The following is a 13,839-nucleotide window of genomic DNA, read 5'->3' as shown; positions in this document are numbered from 1 at the left end:
CCAGACACGCCCTGGAGCCCTCCCACGGTCCCTCCCCGGCTGGCCAACCTCCTGCGTCTCTCCCAGGCCCCAATCATGCACCAGTGGGGTCCCTCGGCCTGGCCTGAACCCTCTCACAATCTGGGACCCCTCAGGGGATGTCAGAGAGCCAGTTTTGGCCCAATCTCGCAGGCCAGGCTGAAGGACCCCACTGGTGCACAAATTCGTGCACTGGGCCTCTAGTCTATATATATAAAAGCCTAAATGACCATTACAACTGGTCAACCAAATGACCAGTCGACTGGTCGCTATGACACACACTGACCACCAGGGGGCAGATACTCAACGTAAGAGCTGCTCTCTGGTGGTCATTGCACTCCCACATCCAACCTCCTGCGGCCAGCCAACCTCCTGTGGTCCCTCCCCACTGCTGGCCAGCCCGATTTGCCCAAATTGGGACTGGGCAAGAAGGCCCTGATCGGCCCCAATTGCCAGCCAGGCTGAGGAACCCCACCTGTGCGTGAATGCATGCACCAGGCCTCTAGTCATTTAATAATTAGCTAGCCCATCATTAAAACATGAATGGACCCACATCTCATCCTGCTGACACTACTTCATGTGGCCCCATCACCACAGGAGGGGTTCCAGGACACTGGGGGATACTGTTCCTTCAGGGAGGAGTTCTGAACCTGCCAGATAGGAATTGGACATGGGACAAAATATGGGCGCTCTCCTTGTGCTCCAAAATGTCTTCACCTGAGAAGGGACATCACTTTTTCTCTGGGTGCCTCTGTGACATAAACAACAGCCCAGTAAGTGGCTGTTCTAGGGAAGCAAGTTCCCATGTGTCTAAGGAAACACTTTGGAAAGTACTGAGGTAGCTCTCCCAGCATGCAATGGAGCCCTCCAGGCAGGGCCAGAGGATATTCATGCATTAACTGTGGTGGAGGAAAGGTCTCTTCATTGCTGAAATCCTCTAATCTGGAAACTTTCACCAAGTTATCCTGTAACTGCCAACAAACCACTGATAAAGTCTTGAAGCCTGTGATGCACAGGGCTCCAGCAAGGCTTCCCAGGCACTGGGAGGGAACACAGGGATCACGAGCGTCCTCTTAAAATGAAGACTCTAGTTCAGTATGTTGGGTGTGGGGTCTGAGAGTCTGTTTTTGTGACAAATTCCCAGGTGACCTTGTGCTGCTGGGGCAGAACCACACTTCAGTTGCAAGCTTGTGAAGGGCATGTGGGTTAGGAAGGATTGATGAGCAAAGTCAGAGTTCTGCAACCCATACTCTTCCTGTCTTTGTCTCCACCCCATCTAGGTTGAGTGCTCTTCTGAGTAAAGTTTCTACATGATGTCACATCCAATCCAGGACACTTTTGTAGTGAAACATGTATTATGCAGGGATATAAATTAGAACTGGAATATATTTCATACAAGGCCCTCTGCTGAGGTTTTTTTATCCCATAAAATTCACAGTCTTACATCTTTTTTTATTCCTAAAACACTGTTGCTTGTTTTGCATTTGCTTTTGTGGATAAAGGAAGCATCCTGGGTAATCTGTTCAAAGAGAAATCAGACTAGAAGCAAAAAAACTGTTCAAACCATAAATTCTATTTAAGATTTGATGTGTATTCATGAATCACAAGGGTAGGAAGAGGAACTTAACTGAACCAGGGTGGTAAACCACAAAACCTCTGAATCAATAGTATACAGTTTGCTGTTCTAATAATGGCAAACACCAAGAGGTACCTGAGTGGGTGTGAGAAGTTTTCTTCCTTTTTTCTTTTCATTTAATTTCCTTTCTCCCTTTTCTTTCCCTTCCTTTCCCTTCCTTTCCTTTCCTTTCCTTTCCTTTCCTTTCCTTTCCTTTCCTTTCCTTTCCTTTCCTTTCCTTTCCTTTCCTTTCCTTTCCTCTCCTCTCCTCTCCTCTCCTCTCCTCTCCTCTCCTCTCCTCTCCTCTCCTCTCCTCTCCTCTCCTCTCTTCTCCTCTCCTCTCCTCTCCTCTCCTCTCCTCTCCTCTCCTCTCCTCTCTTCTCCTTTTTCCTTTTCTTAACTTGTCTTTCTTTTTCTTTTTAACTTATACCATATTAAGCATAGTGTTAAGTTCATTCAGAAAAAGCAGGAAGATTTCCTGCTTCAGTGTCAGGAAAGGGAGTGAGAGCAGTGAGAGAGAGATAGGATCTCATCACCTGCTGGGTGCCACCATCCTTCTGTTGGACCCTAGCGGAGTGGTTAGGTAGGTTCTGTACTTCATTTAATTCTCATAAAGACCCACTGAGCTGGCAGTTGGGGTTTAAAGTTATGCCTTCTAGACTCTAATGCCATTGTTTATGTCTGTCAAACAACAGTTTTCCAGTCCCAGGAAGCTGCAATTATCTTCCACACCTTCATTTTGCAGGTGAGGAAGCTTGGCCCAGAGGATTAAGGATTTTGCAATGAACCGTAATACACTAAAGAGCAATGCAGTGGAGTAAGAAATACTAGTAGGTTTTTTGTCCTGCCTGGGTAGGGTAGCTCATTTGGATAGAACATTGACCTGATATGCTAAGCATTGTGGGCTTGATCCCTGTTCAGTGCACATACAAGAATTAACCAAAGAATGCATAAATAAGTGAAACAACAAACTGATGTTTCTCTTTCTCTAAAATCAATAAAAACATTTTTAAAAAGTAAGTTTTTGATATGGTTCATGTTTTTTTGTTTTTGTTTTTTTTTACTCCACAGTACTGTCTAAAGTATTCACACATGCAGAGTAGTATAAGAGGCTACTGGCCTCATTTTTCTTCACCCTGACATATACAAGTAGTTGTGCATGTGAGCACAGTAAGTGTATGTGAGTGTGCATGTGTGTATATACAAGATGTTTCTGCATGCGAGTGTATATGTATGCATGAGTTGGTACACATGCCTAAGTATATGTGTTTTTTTCTGTTGTTGTTGTTTTTTAAATATATTTTTATTGATTTCAGAAAGGAAGGAAGAGGGAGAGAGTGAAACACCAGTGAAGAGAGAGAGAGTCATTGATTGGCTACCTCCCGCATGCCCCCACCGGGGATCAAGCTTACAACCTGGGCATGTGCCCCTGATTGGAATCGAACCCAGGACCCTTCAGTCTGTAGGCCAACACTCTATCCACTGAGCCAAACCAGCCAGGGCTAAGTATATGTGTTTTTGGAGTAGAAAAGAAAAAAGAAGAGTTATTGAGACCAACCATGTGCCTAGCACTGAGCCAAAACTTCTCTTAAGTGATTGCACTTAATCAGCACATATCATCCACACTTTTCAGATGATACAACCTTCAGTAAAGAAAGGCAAGGCTGGCCTTAGTCAGTTTTTCTCATTGGATAGAGCATTGGCCTGCAGACTGAAGGGTCCCGGGTTCGATTCTCATCAAGGTCCAGTCAAGGGCACATACCTCGGTTGCAGGCTCCTCCTCGGCCCGGGCTCTAGTCAGGGCTCATGCAGTAGGCAACCAATCAATGTGTTTCTCTCACATCAATATTTCTCTCTGTCTTTCCCTCTCTCTTCCATTCTCTCTAAAAATCATTGGAAAAATATCCTCAGGTGAGGATTAAAAAAAAAAAAAAAAAAAAAGGCAAGGGTGCAGAAATCTACCAATCTGACACCAGAGAAGGGGATGGTCTTTTAAATGTAACATTTTAGTTAGATAATACAGATCACCAATTTACAATATAATGTATTGATTCTGAGAGTCATAAGGAATGTAACCTAAATGTTCCTAAATGATTCAAAAAGCGCTCCAAGGATCCTGTAATGAATCATAGAAATAAAGGATAATGTTACATTAGCATATGGAGATGTAACAGGAAATAGACACTGCTGGTTAATTAGGTGTATGGCCACTATGATCCAAGGGCACAGACATGGGAATCTTAGACCTGGTTTGTACACCGTTTAGGCAAGTCCTTTAAATAAACCCCCAAATCAAGGGTTACCATCTATTTAAAGAAATCTTGCATTGTCAGAATAATACTTTTGGGCAGCTCTTCTAAATATATTCAAGGGTGCAAAGCACATTTCTTGCCTGGGTTAAATAAGAAATTATTTCCCTAACCGGTTTGGCTCAGTGGATAGAACGTTGGCCTGCGGACTGAAGGGTCCTAGGTTAGATTCCGCTCAAGGGAATATGCTTTGGTTGTGGGCACATCCCCAGTAGGGGCTGTGCAGGAGGCAGCTGATCGATGTTTCTCTCTCATCAATGTTTCTAACTCTCTATCCCTCTCCCTTCCTCTCTGTAAAAAATCAATAAAACATATTAAAAAAAAGAAAAAAAGAAATTATTTCATTAGTTTACCTACTATGAAAATTGCCAACAACCAACTATGCTTATCAACCTACAAAAATAATACTTTCATATGGCCCAACCTGACCTCTTATTAAACTGTAAGAAAGAGAGAAGTGGCTGGAATGGTTTGGCCAATGTCTTAGGGAAGTAATCTGGGTGGTAAGAAAGGAGAGTTATCAGCTTTCCAAAGCAGATTAAAATAATCTCTTACTTTCAAAGAAACCCTCCTTATTATTTGTTTATCATGAATTCAGCTTGCACAGGGACAAAGTGTGTGGGGTGAGACTTGGAATTAGGGATTCCGTATTTTATGCCAAATCCAACTTTCTGGCAGATAAGTGACAAGGAAGGAGAAGGGAGTCTCAGGAGACTGACAACATGGAAGTATGGCTTTTATGGACCTGGCCTGCTTGCCTGTCAAGGTTCTATTTAGGGCCAACCTTCTGTAAATATATATATTTTTTAAATCCACCTGTCAATCTCATTGTTGAGGATATTTACCTTCTACTATTAGAGCCTAGCCCTAGACCAGAGGTTCTAAAACTTTGCAGTTTCAAGATCCCATTACATTTTTAAAAAGCATTGAGGATTTCAAGAGTTTTGATTCATGTTGGTTATTGAATGAACAATCAAAACTGAATGAATGAATGAATGAATGAATGAAAGTCACATGACCATAGCCACAACCGTGCTGAGTCTGCCACCAAATATCTATAGATATTTAATGTATTGGAAATCAAAACTGAGACATTTAAAAGTATTTATGAATTCATTTGAAAGAAACAGAATATTCTTATGAACCATATTATGTTTTCCAAAACAGAAAAAGTTGGTGAAAAGAATGACACTGTTTTCTATATCTTTGCCTTATCTTCAAAGACTGGCTTAGCAAAAGACAGCTGGATTCTCATGTCTGCTTCTGCATTCGATCTGTTGTGACAGCACATGTCAGCCTTTGGAAGACTCTACTGTACATTCATGAGAAACGAATAGGGTGAAAAGAGCAAATAATGTCTTAGGAGCACAGGGTCATGAAAATAGTTTTGACCTCATGGATCTCCTGAAACAACTCTTACTACCCCAGAGGTCTCTGGACCATATTTTCAAAACCATTGGTGTAGGTTAATTTTCTTATAATTAATAGACTACTTTTTAGATTGATTTTAGGTTTGCAGAAAAATTGTGCAGAAAGTACAAAGTTCCCATATACTCCTTCACTGATCCCATTTTATGTGCCAGAGCGGAAATCACCACTTGCTGTTGTCCTATTATCCGAAACACATCAAGTCTCCTAAATAAACTCCTTAGCAGGTGTACAGAGTGCTTGAAGATCTGGTAACTTCTTCATTGCCTTTCCCCCTAATCCCCCTGATTTTTAGCTGTGCTGAATTCCATCCAAATTCCTGCCTCCTGTTCAGGGTAGCCTGTGTCACTGCAAACCACTTCACACTAGAGACAAGCCTGAGGTAGCCTGACAGTATTCAACAGAATCTCTCAGGCTCCCTCCCACGTGCATCACTTTTCAGCCTTCTGCAAAGTTTCCTCTGTTTCTATCTGTGTTGCCCAGGTGATGTGGAATATGTCCTGCTCATTATTCTCTTTGAGTGGATTTCAAATTGTAGGAGGGCAAGAGTGTATCTTTTTCACAGGAATGTTGTCAGCACTTCCTTACAATTGCTGGCTTAGTGAACATTTGTCAAATGTATGAATGAATGAATAAATGAATGAATGTCACATGACTCCAGCCACAATAATGCTGGGTACCACCAAAAGCCTATATTGTCCTTTGTCTTCTTTTATATAATTCAAAGACTTACTGCTCTCTCATTATGACTTATAGAGTGGGAAGTGTGTGTGTGTGTGTGTGTGTGTGTGTGTGTGTGTGCGCGCGCGCGCGCGCGTGTGTGTGATGCATGGATCAGGCTTGTGAACTTGCCTACTTTCCCCTGAGTATATTTGTCAAATAGATGACTTCCTTTAGGCTGGCCCTGCCAGATTTCTGCACATCACCTGAGTCATAGGAATCACTGGAGTGCTTCCAGGCGCAGTCTAAAGGTAGAATGCTGGTTAGGTTTTGTTTGCTATTGATCTAGGACAAGGGTGGGGATGAGGAATGGCAATAATATTAAGATGAAGTTTTTCCTCTTAGATGTTCCTTAATGGTGGCAAATATGAAATGATGACACCCAGATTGCTGACCTAGACCTTCATAACAGTCAACTTGAAGGATGTGTTATTTCAACCCTTACTCATTGTTGGATTGACACCCTTCTGCTTACTTTGAAAGACACACCTCAGATATCCTCTCTGAAGTGCAATGCTGGCGGTAGAGTGGCTCTTAGTAAAGGTCAAATTAATGTATAATAAATCAGTGAATAACTGATTGAATAAATGAATGTTTGGTGATGATGTCTTAGGTTAGACACATTTCCAATATGGGTCGCTGTCCATCAGTCAGAAATAAAAGAGATATTTGCCTTTCTGTTTATCATACATGGACCCTTAAAGATCACTTCAGAGAGAGGTCAGTGAAATCCACATAGACATTTTTAAAGTTCCCTGGAAGTCTTTACATCAAAGACCTACTACCCAGCCACTAGTCACATTGAAATGTTGTTTAAATTATTTTAAAATTTCAATTTAAGAATAGATGGTTAGTTCAGTCATTGGAAAACTTTTAAGTACCATTAGAAGAATGTGGATATGTGAATTCACCGTTGCAAGTTCACATTTTATGCAATCTCAATACAGATCAGATGTTTCTGGTGAAACTTTAACACGCTAATTGATATGTGCTGTAAGTGTACGAAACACTAGATTTCAGAGAATTACTATGAAAACAAGAATGTAAGAACATAGGGTAATATTAATAATTTGGGGTCGTTACATGTTTAAACGATAATATTTTGGGTTACATATGTAATAAATTAATTTAATCAGTTTCTTTTTTATTTTCTAATGTGGCTACTGGAAACTTTGACGTTACCTTTGTGGCTTGCTCTATATTTCTGTCGAGCAGTGCTGTCATAGGACCTGTACAGGCTGCTTGGATGTGCCCTGGTGGGACTTTAGGAGCAGCCTTGTCCCCACCACAGAGTGGCTTTAGTACAATTTTGCTCTGCATTGAAGCAAAATGTTTCCTCCACGTGCTGTTTGTTTGCCTTTTGTTTGTGTGTGAAGTGAGTGCTAGAGCAGTGTTAAACCCATGCATCTGCTGTAAAGTGCGACATTCATGTTCTTAAGGTCAGTACCATAGATTAAGCATTTACAAAAGGCTGGTGTGGGAATTTTTTTTTTAAATATATCTTACTGATTTTTTACAGAGAGGAAGGGAGAGGGATAGAGAGTTAGAAACATCGATGAGAGAGAAACATCAATCAGCTGCCTCCTGCACACCTCCTACTGGGGATGTGCCTGCAACCAAGGTACATGCCCTTGACCGGAATCGAACCCGGGACCCTTCAGTCCGCAGGCCGACGCTCTATCCACTGAGCCAAACCGGTTTTGGCAGGTGTGGGAATTTTATGTGTCAGTATGACAGAGCTAAGGGATGCCCAGAGAGCTGCTAGGACATTATTTCTGGTTGTGTCTGTGAGTGGATTCTGGAAGAGATTGAGATTGAATTCAGTAGATGGAGTAAAGAGATCTGCCCTCACCAATGCCATGGGAATGAAACAAAGAGGCACAGAGAGGATGGAATTCCTCTCTCTTTTTAAGTTGGGACGTCCATTTTCTCAGGCCCTCAGACAGTGGAGCTCCTGGTCCTCAGCCCTTTGAACTCCTGGACCTACACCAGCATCCCTTTGGCTCTCAGATCTTTGACCTCAGACTACACCAGTGGCTGCCCAGGTTCTCAGGTCTTTGGACTTGGACTGAATTATATCACTGGCTTTCTTGGGTCCCCAGCACAGACCGCAGATTGTGGAACTTCTCGGCCTCCATAACCCTTGGAGCTAAATCCTATCATAAATCTATCTATCTATCTATCTATCTATCTATCTATCTATCTATCTATCTAATTATCTATAGCTATACTATCGGTTCTATTTCTCCAGAGAATCCTGATTAATACATACAAACACTGAGCTGGGTGTTTTAGGTTCAACAGATTATTGTATCCTCTCAGCAATCAACCCTACAAGATGTTCTATTATTATCCCATTTAACTGAAAGGGAAATTGAGGGTCAGAGCCATTAAGGGACTTGCCTAGGACTCAGAGTCATAATTTGAATACAAGTTTGTTAAACAGAAATCTTTCCTTTTCTCACTTCTCCCATTAGAGGAGGGAGATGGATCAAGTGACCATGCATTTTGCATTTTGGTTCTAGACATAGATGTCCATCTTTTATTTCATTGTTGTCTTTGGCTTTAAAACCAGAGATTTTGGTTAAGAATGAATTGGGTTCAAATCCTAACTCTGCCATGCCTAGAAAATCATTCAGCCTTTCTAATTTTCAGTTATCTTGTCCTTAAAAAGGACTAAAAATTTCAGCTCTGGGGAATGAACAAGTGAATTCATGTTGGCTATCTATCATGGTCCTGAGTTTATAAACTTTACTGATATGTATTTGCTTGCATATTTTTATAATGAAGTCAAAATAAACTTCTATAATATTCTTGCAATTAAATTTTCATGTCTTAGACTTTGATGTTAATGAAATTAATGAATTTTAAAAGAATATATAATTTCTTTAAACCTTAGGTTTTGGTTCTCCAGATTACTCAGCTTTACTTCTGCCTTTAACGATAAAACAACAGAACAACCCAACTACTCACACCACACTCAACCAGCCCTTTACAGTGTTCCCACGGGCTGATGGAGGAAAGATGGAGAAACCAAAGCAAAAGGCCAGAGTACGTAATGTCAGTCACCCACCTTTTCTGCACTCTGTGTTCACAGGGCAGCATCAGACTCTGTCCAGAAGAAAATATTATTTACCATCACAGGCTTTAGTACTTAGGTGAGCACATGAAGAAAGGCCTCTGCCGCACTTTCATAGATACTGTTAGTGCATTTGAGGCAGAGATGATCTTCATTGCGTCACTGTCACGTTTTATCAAGAGGGACATGAAGCACCGCAGGTTAAATGACTGACCAGGGGACCGGTGAACAGAGGAACCAAGACCGGAACCCAGGCCTCCTGATCTTCAGTCAGCACTGTTTTTTCTGTACCCTCCAGTCTGCACACGTATGCAGGTGTGTGCGCACAGGTGTGGTGTGAGAGTGTGCGAGTATGTAAGAGTGTATGTGAGAGAATGTGTGTGAAAAGTATGTGAGAGATAGTGTGTGTGTTTATGTGCATGTTTGAACCATTTGAAAGGTTGAGGCAGCAGGCTCATTTGTGCACTAAATCCATCATAATTCCTAAGGAAAAAATATTGCTTTACATAACCATAACACAGTTACATAAATCAATTAATTTTCATATCGGTGAAATACTATTGTTCAATCCACAGACGACATTTAAATCCTTTCAGTTATCCCATAATGTCTTGTAGAACTGTGCTCTGTCTCTTTAATTTTCTTGAAGTTTGGACAGCTCCTACGTCTTTTTTGTGGACTTGACCTTGGCATTTTTGAGGACCACAGTCCCATCTTTTATAGAATATTTATGCACTGGCTTTGAATATTTATGCACTGGAGTATCTAGGTAAACAATGAGTGGTTCTGGTCCCAGGTGACATGGCGTAATCGCACGCCACTCCATCTCTCGGGATGTGGCTGTGAAGCCTGGACACACCCACGGGCCGCTGTCTGAGGACTCTGAGAGTAAAGTCTAGAAGACCAGAGTGTAATGCACCGAACTGGAAGCAACTGACCCTCATTCTTTGTCTCTGATCCTTCTTCCACTTGCCCCTGGGTGAGGCACAGGTGCGGAAGTGCACGTCAGAGCGCAGTAACTAAAGTCCCAGCCTTGTCCTCAGAAAACCCAAACGGGGAGCTCCAGGGAACTGGAAGACCCTGGGATGGTGGGGTGAGAAGGGCTTGAGAAAGTGACCCACACTGTTGATGTGGGTCTCAGGTACTAAACGCACAGAGACACTGAGAATGGTGCTGGACCAGCCAGCACAGGTGGCACACATGTGTGACGGGGCGACTAGCACTGCGGGGGGGTTTTGTTTTTAATATTTTTTTTAGTTATAGACTTTAATTTTTTAGAGCAGCTTTAGCTTAAAGAAAGTTGAGCAGATAGTAGGGCATTCCCTTTTGCCTCCTTTCTGCCTGCATCCCACCATCCCTGTTACTAACATCTTGCATTAGTGTGGTACATTGGTTACAAATAATGAGCTGATTTTGATACATTAGTATTCACTCAAATCTATAGTTCACATTGGGGTTCACTCTTGGTGTTATACATTCTGTGGGTTTGGACATGTATAATGACATGCATGCACCATTACACACACAGGGCCCTGAAAACCCCAGTGCTCTTTTCAGCCCCCCGTCCTTTTCCATCACCCCTGGCAACCACCGATCTTCTTACTGTCTCCACAGTTCTGCCTTTTCTGAGAGTTATGTGGTTGAAGTCATACAGCATGTAGCCTTTCGGGTTGGTTTCCTTCACTTAGTAATATGCATCCAAGGCTCTTTTGTGCCTTTTTATGGCTTGACATATCATTTCTTCTTCTTTTTTAGAACAATAAACACCATTATTACACAACCTAAATAGGAGGGAGGGGATTTATTTGCTTTTTCTCAGATAGAGCGCCAGCTCCTCACCCTCTAGCACGTGGCCATCATCACAGCCACAGTGGCCTGGTCCGCAGCGAGGCCCTGCTGGAGCTGCTCCTCTAGAAGACAGCTGATTGTGGCATTTTCATTCCTTTCATCATATTTCTTCTAAATTTTCTTTGATTGTTTTTTTTTTTTTTTTAAATATCTTCCTCTTCAGGAGTCAGCTTGGCCCCCTTCTTGTGACCCAGGGCATGCCTAGTGGGACTCGCACCACTGTGGGTCGGATGTGTTATCAATGCAATTACTGGGGTCTTGGTCCGGACCAGTTCATTGTTGGCTGCATTGTAAACCACACCAATACTCCTTGCTTTGCACGTGCAACACTCGGAGCCCCATGTCCAACCTCAAGGCAGGTACCTCTTGTGGCCTCCCCACACGTGGACTGTGTGTATGCGGCGGGGGCCAAGCTCAGTGTTGGCAGCAGGGTGCCCCAGCCCATATTTTTGCTTCCTGTGGTAGGGCTTTCTCTTGTGCCCAGTCTGGCGATGTTTGTGCCAGTTGTCCCAGGATATGGCCATGGCTGAGACCTGGCTGGAAAGAGGGACGGCTCATTTAAAAAAAAAAAATTATGAATGGACTTTTAAAAAATTATTTTTATTGTTAACAGTATTTCAGATGTCCCTTATTTTCCTCCCTTTGCCCTCCTCCACCCAGGCCCCGCCCCACCCCAGGACCTCACCGAACTATTGTCTGAGTCCATGGGCTATGCTTATATGCATATAAGTGCTTTGGTTAATCTCCTCCCGCCCCTCCTTCCCCCTTTCTCATTTCTTTTTATCACTGAATAATATCCCATCTTATGGCTTTACTACCATCTGTTAATTCATTTACTGTTTGAAGGACATAGTAGTTGCTTCCAAATGTTGGCAATTATGAATAAAAATGCTGTAAACATTGATGTGCAGGTTTTATGTGGACATCAGTTTTCATCTCATCTGGGTGGATGCCAAGGAGCACAGATGCTGGGCCATGTAGTAAGAGCATGTTTAGCTTTGGAAGAAACTCCCTTCCAAGGCATCTGTACATCCCTATTCCCATGAGCAGTGATGAGAATTCCTGTTGCTCTATATCCTTGCTAGCATTTGATGTTGTCAGTGTTTTGGGTTTTAGCTGTGGAGGTAATTTTTAAAATGCAAATTTTCCTGTGGTGTATTTAAGTTTTATCAGCCATTTATATTTAGTGTAAATATGACCCATATTTTTTCCCAAATATTAGGGCAAGAGAACAGGTTAATATTGAGGGGGGAAAGGCCCAGGAAAGGAAGGCTGTGGCTGTGAGGATCAGCACCCTCTGCCTGGCCTGGAGAAGGAGGCAAGGGTATTGTTGGTGGGCCAGGCCTAATCTGGTGAACTGACATCTGGTCCTCAAGTTGTTTGCCCTTCTTGCCGTTCTCTGAAATAAGTGATGACTTAACAGAACCCTTCCTTGGCCTTGCCCTTTTTCACATCTCCTTCACTTCACATTTGAAGACCAAATTACCTGTCAGGCTATACATAGAACATGTATCAGTCAGAGAGAGAAAACACTGCAGTTATTGTAACGCAGAGAGTTTAGTATAAAGAATTGTTACTATTAGTGCAGAACTGAAAGTGCTAAAGGGGGACCTAATGTGTCACAAAGGCAGAAACAGCAGAAGTAGCTGCCCTCCCCTTGGGCTATGATGATCAATCTGGATGTTCAGGAAAGAGCTCCACATTCCTGGGACTAGAGCCTTGTGGAGGGAAAGTGGCTTGTGCTGGAGGCAGGCACCCCGAGGGTGTGCTGAGCTGAATTGGGGAGTGATTGAAAACAGCAAATGGGATTTAGCTGCTGCTGTGGGAAGGAAGTGCCACTGCTGAGGACATACTGGCCACAAGAGGAAGTCCCTCTCTGGTGCTCCCTGTTGGCAGAGCCTAACAGGGAGCAGCTGGCCACACTCTGTAGCGGTTTGCAGGGTCCCAGCACAGAACCACAAGGCGGGTGCTAGTAATAGGATCATACCCAGCCCTTGCTTGACAAGTTCCAGTGTTACTACAGATACATGACCATACTGAAGGGAACATCTCTAAACTCATCTTCCTGTCTCTAGACACCAGTGTTCCTATGGGACAGTCACTTTTGCCTCCCTGCTGGACTCAGAAATAAGGCAACAAAAGTGGGGACCTATCTATCTGGTCTCTCCTCTCCAGTTTTCCTTGAATTAGCCTGAAGAGGATGAACCTGAAGGAAGTTGGATTCCTGGAGGTAGTAGTCAATTACAAGCCTTGACTAGCTCAGCACAAATCATAGCCTCATGTAATTTTCCTTTAAATTCATTGACCCCCTTTGGGGTGGAGGAGGAGGGAGAAGCAGGGCTCCTTTCTAAAGTTTCAGGAGAATGCTTATCCCCAGCCTCTGTCACCAAACTCATCAGAAGATGATGTCTGGTAAAGGAAAGGGGAAAGGAAGCTTCAACTGGGCCAGGGTTGAATTGAACAAAAGGGCCTCAGAGTTCCCTTTGTAAATCATCCTCTCCCCTCTTTATCTACCTGCAGTCACATCTAATGAAGCTCACCCATCTTTATTTAACCCTCAATCCATCTTACAACACAGCTTCCATTCTTTACTGACCTCCCAAAGTGTGCAATTGACTACTTCACCTACTGTGGCTATTGTGTCAATTTTCTGGTCTAACACACCCCCTGGTGGTCAAAACCATTCAATGTCCTCTAGGTATTTGACAACTGCTGCCTTAAGGACTGAGAGGGAAGGAGGGAGAGGCGAAGAGAAAAAAAGGAAGGGCGGGGAAGTTAAAAAATATTTTTAAATGACAAAAAAATAAATAAATAACACCATT

At 42.8% G+C, this 13,839-nt stretch overlaps 1 pseudogene across 1 annotated transcript; it reads right to left on the bottom strand.

Annotated features, from left to right (window-relative positions):
* Window positions 1-11,011: 11,011 nt before the first annotated feature.
* Window positions 11,012-11,541, bottom strand: LOC308256601 (small ribosomal subunit protein eS8-like; annotated as a pseudogene). Its single transcript has one exon. The product of its transcript is annotated as a small ribosomal subunit protein eS8-like (transcript).
* Between the last annotated feature and the right edge of the window lie 2,298 nt (window positions 11,542-13,839).

The sequence above is a fragment of the Plecotus auritus genome (assembly GCF_963455305.1).
Source record: "Plecotus auritus genome assembly, chromosome: 8".
Taxonomy (NCBI): domain Eukaryota; kingdom Metazoa; phylum Chordata; class Mammalia; order Chiroptera; family Vespertilionidae; genus Plecotus; species Plecotus auritus.
The sequence above is the reverse complement of the archived record's forward strand: the minus strand, read 5'-3'. Positions and strand labels throughout refer to the sequence as shown.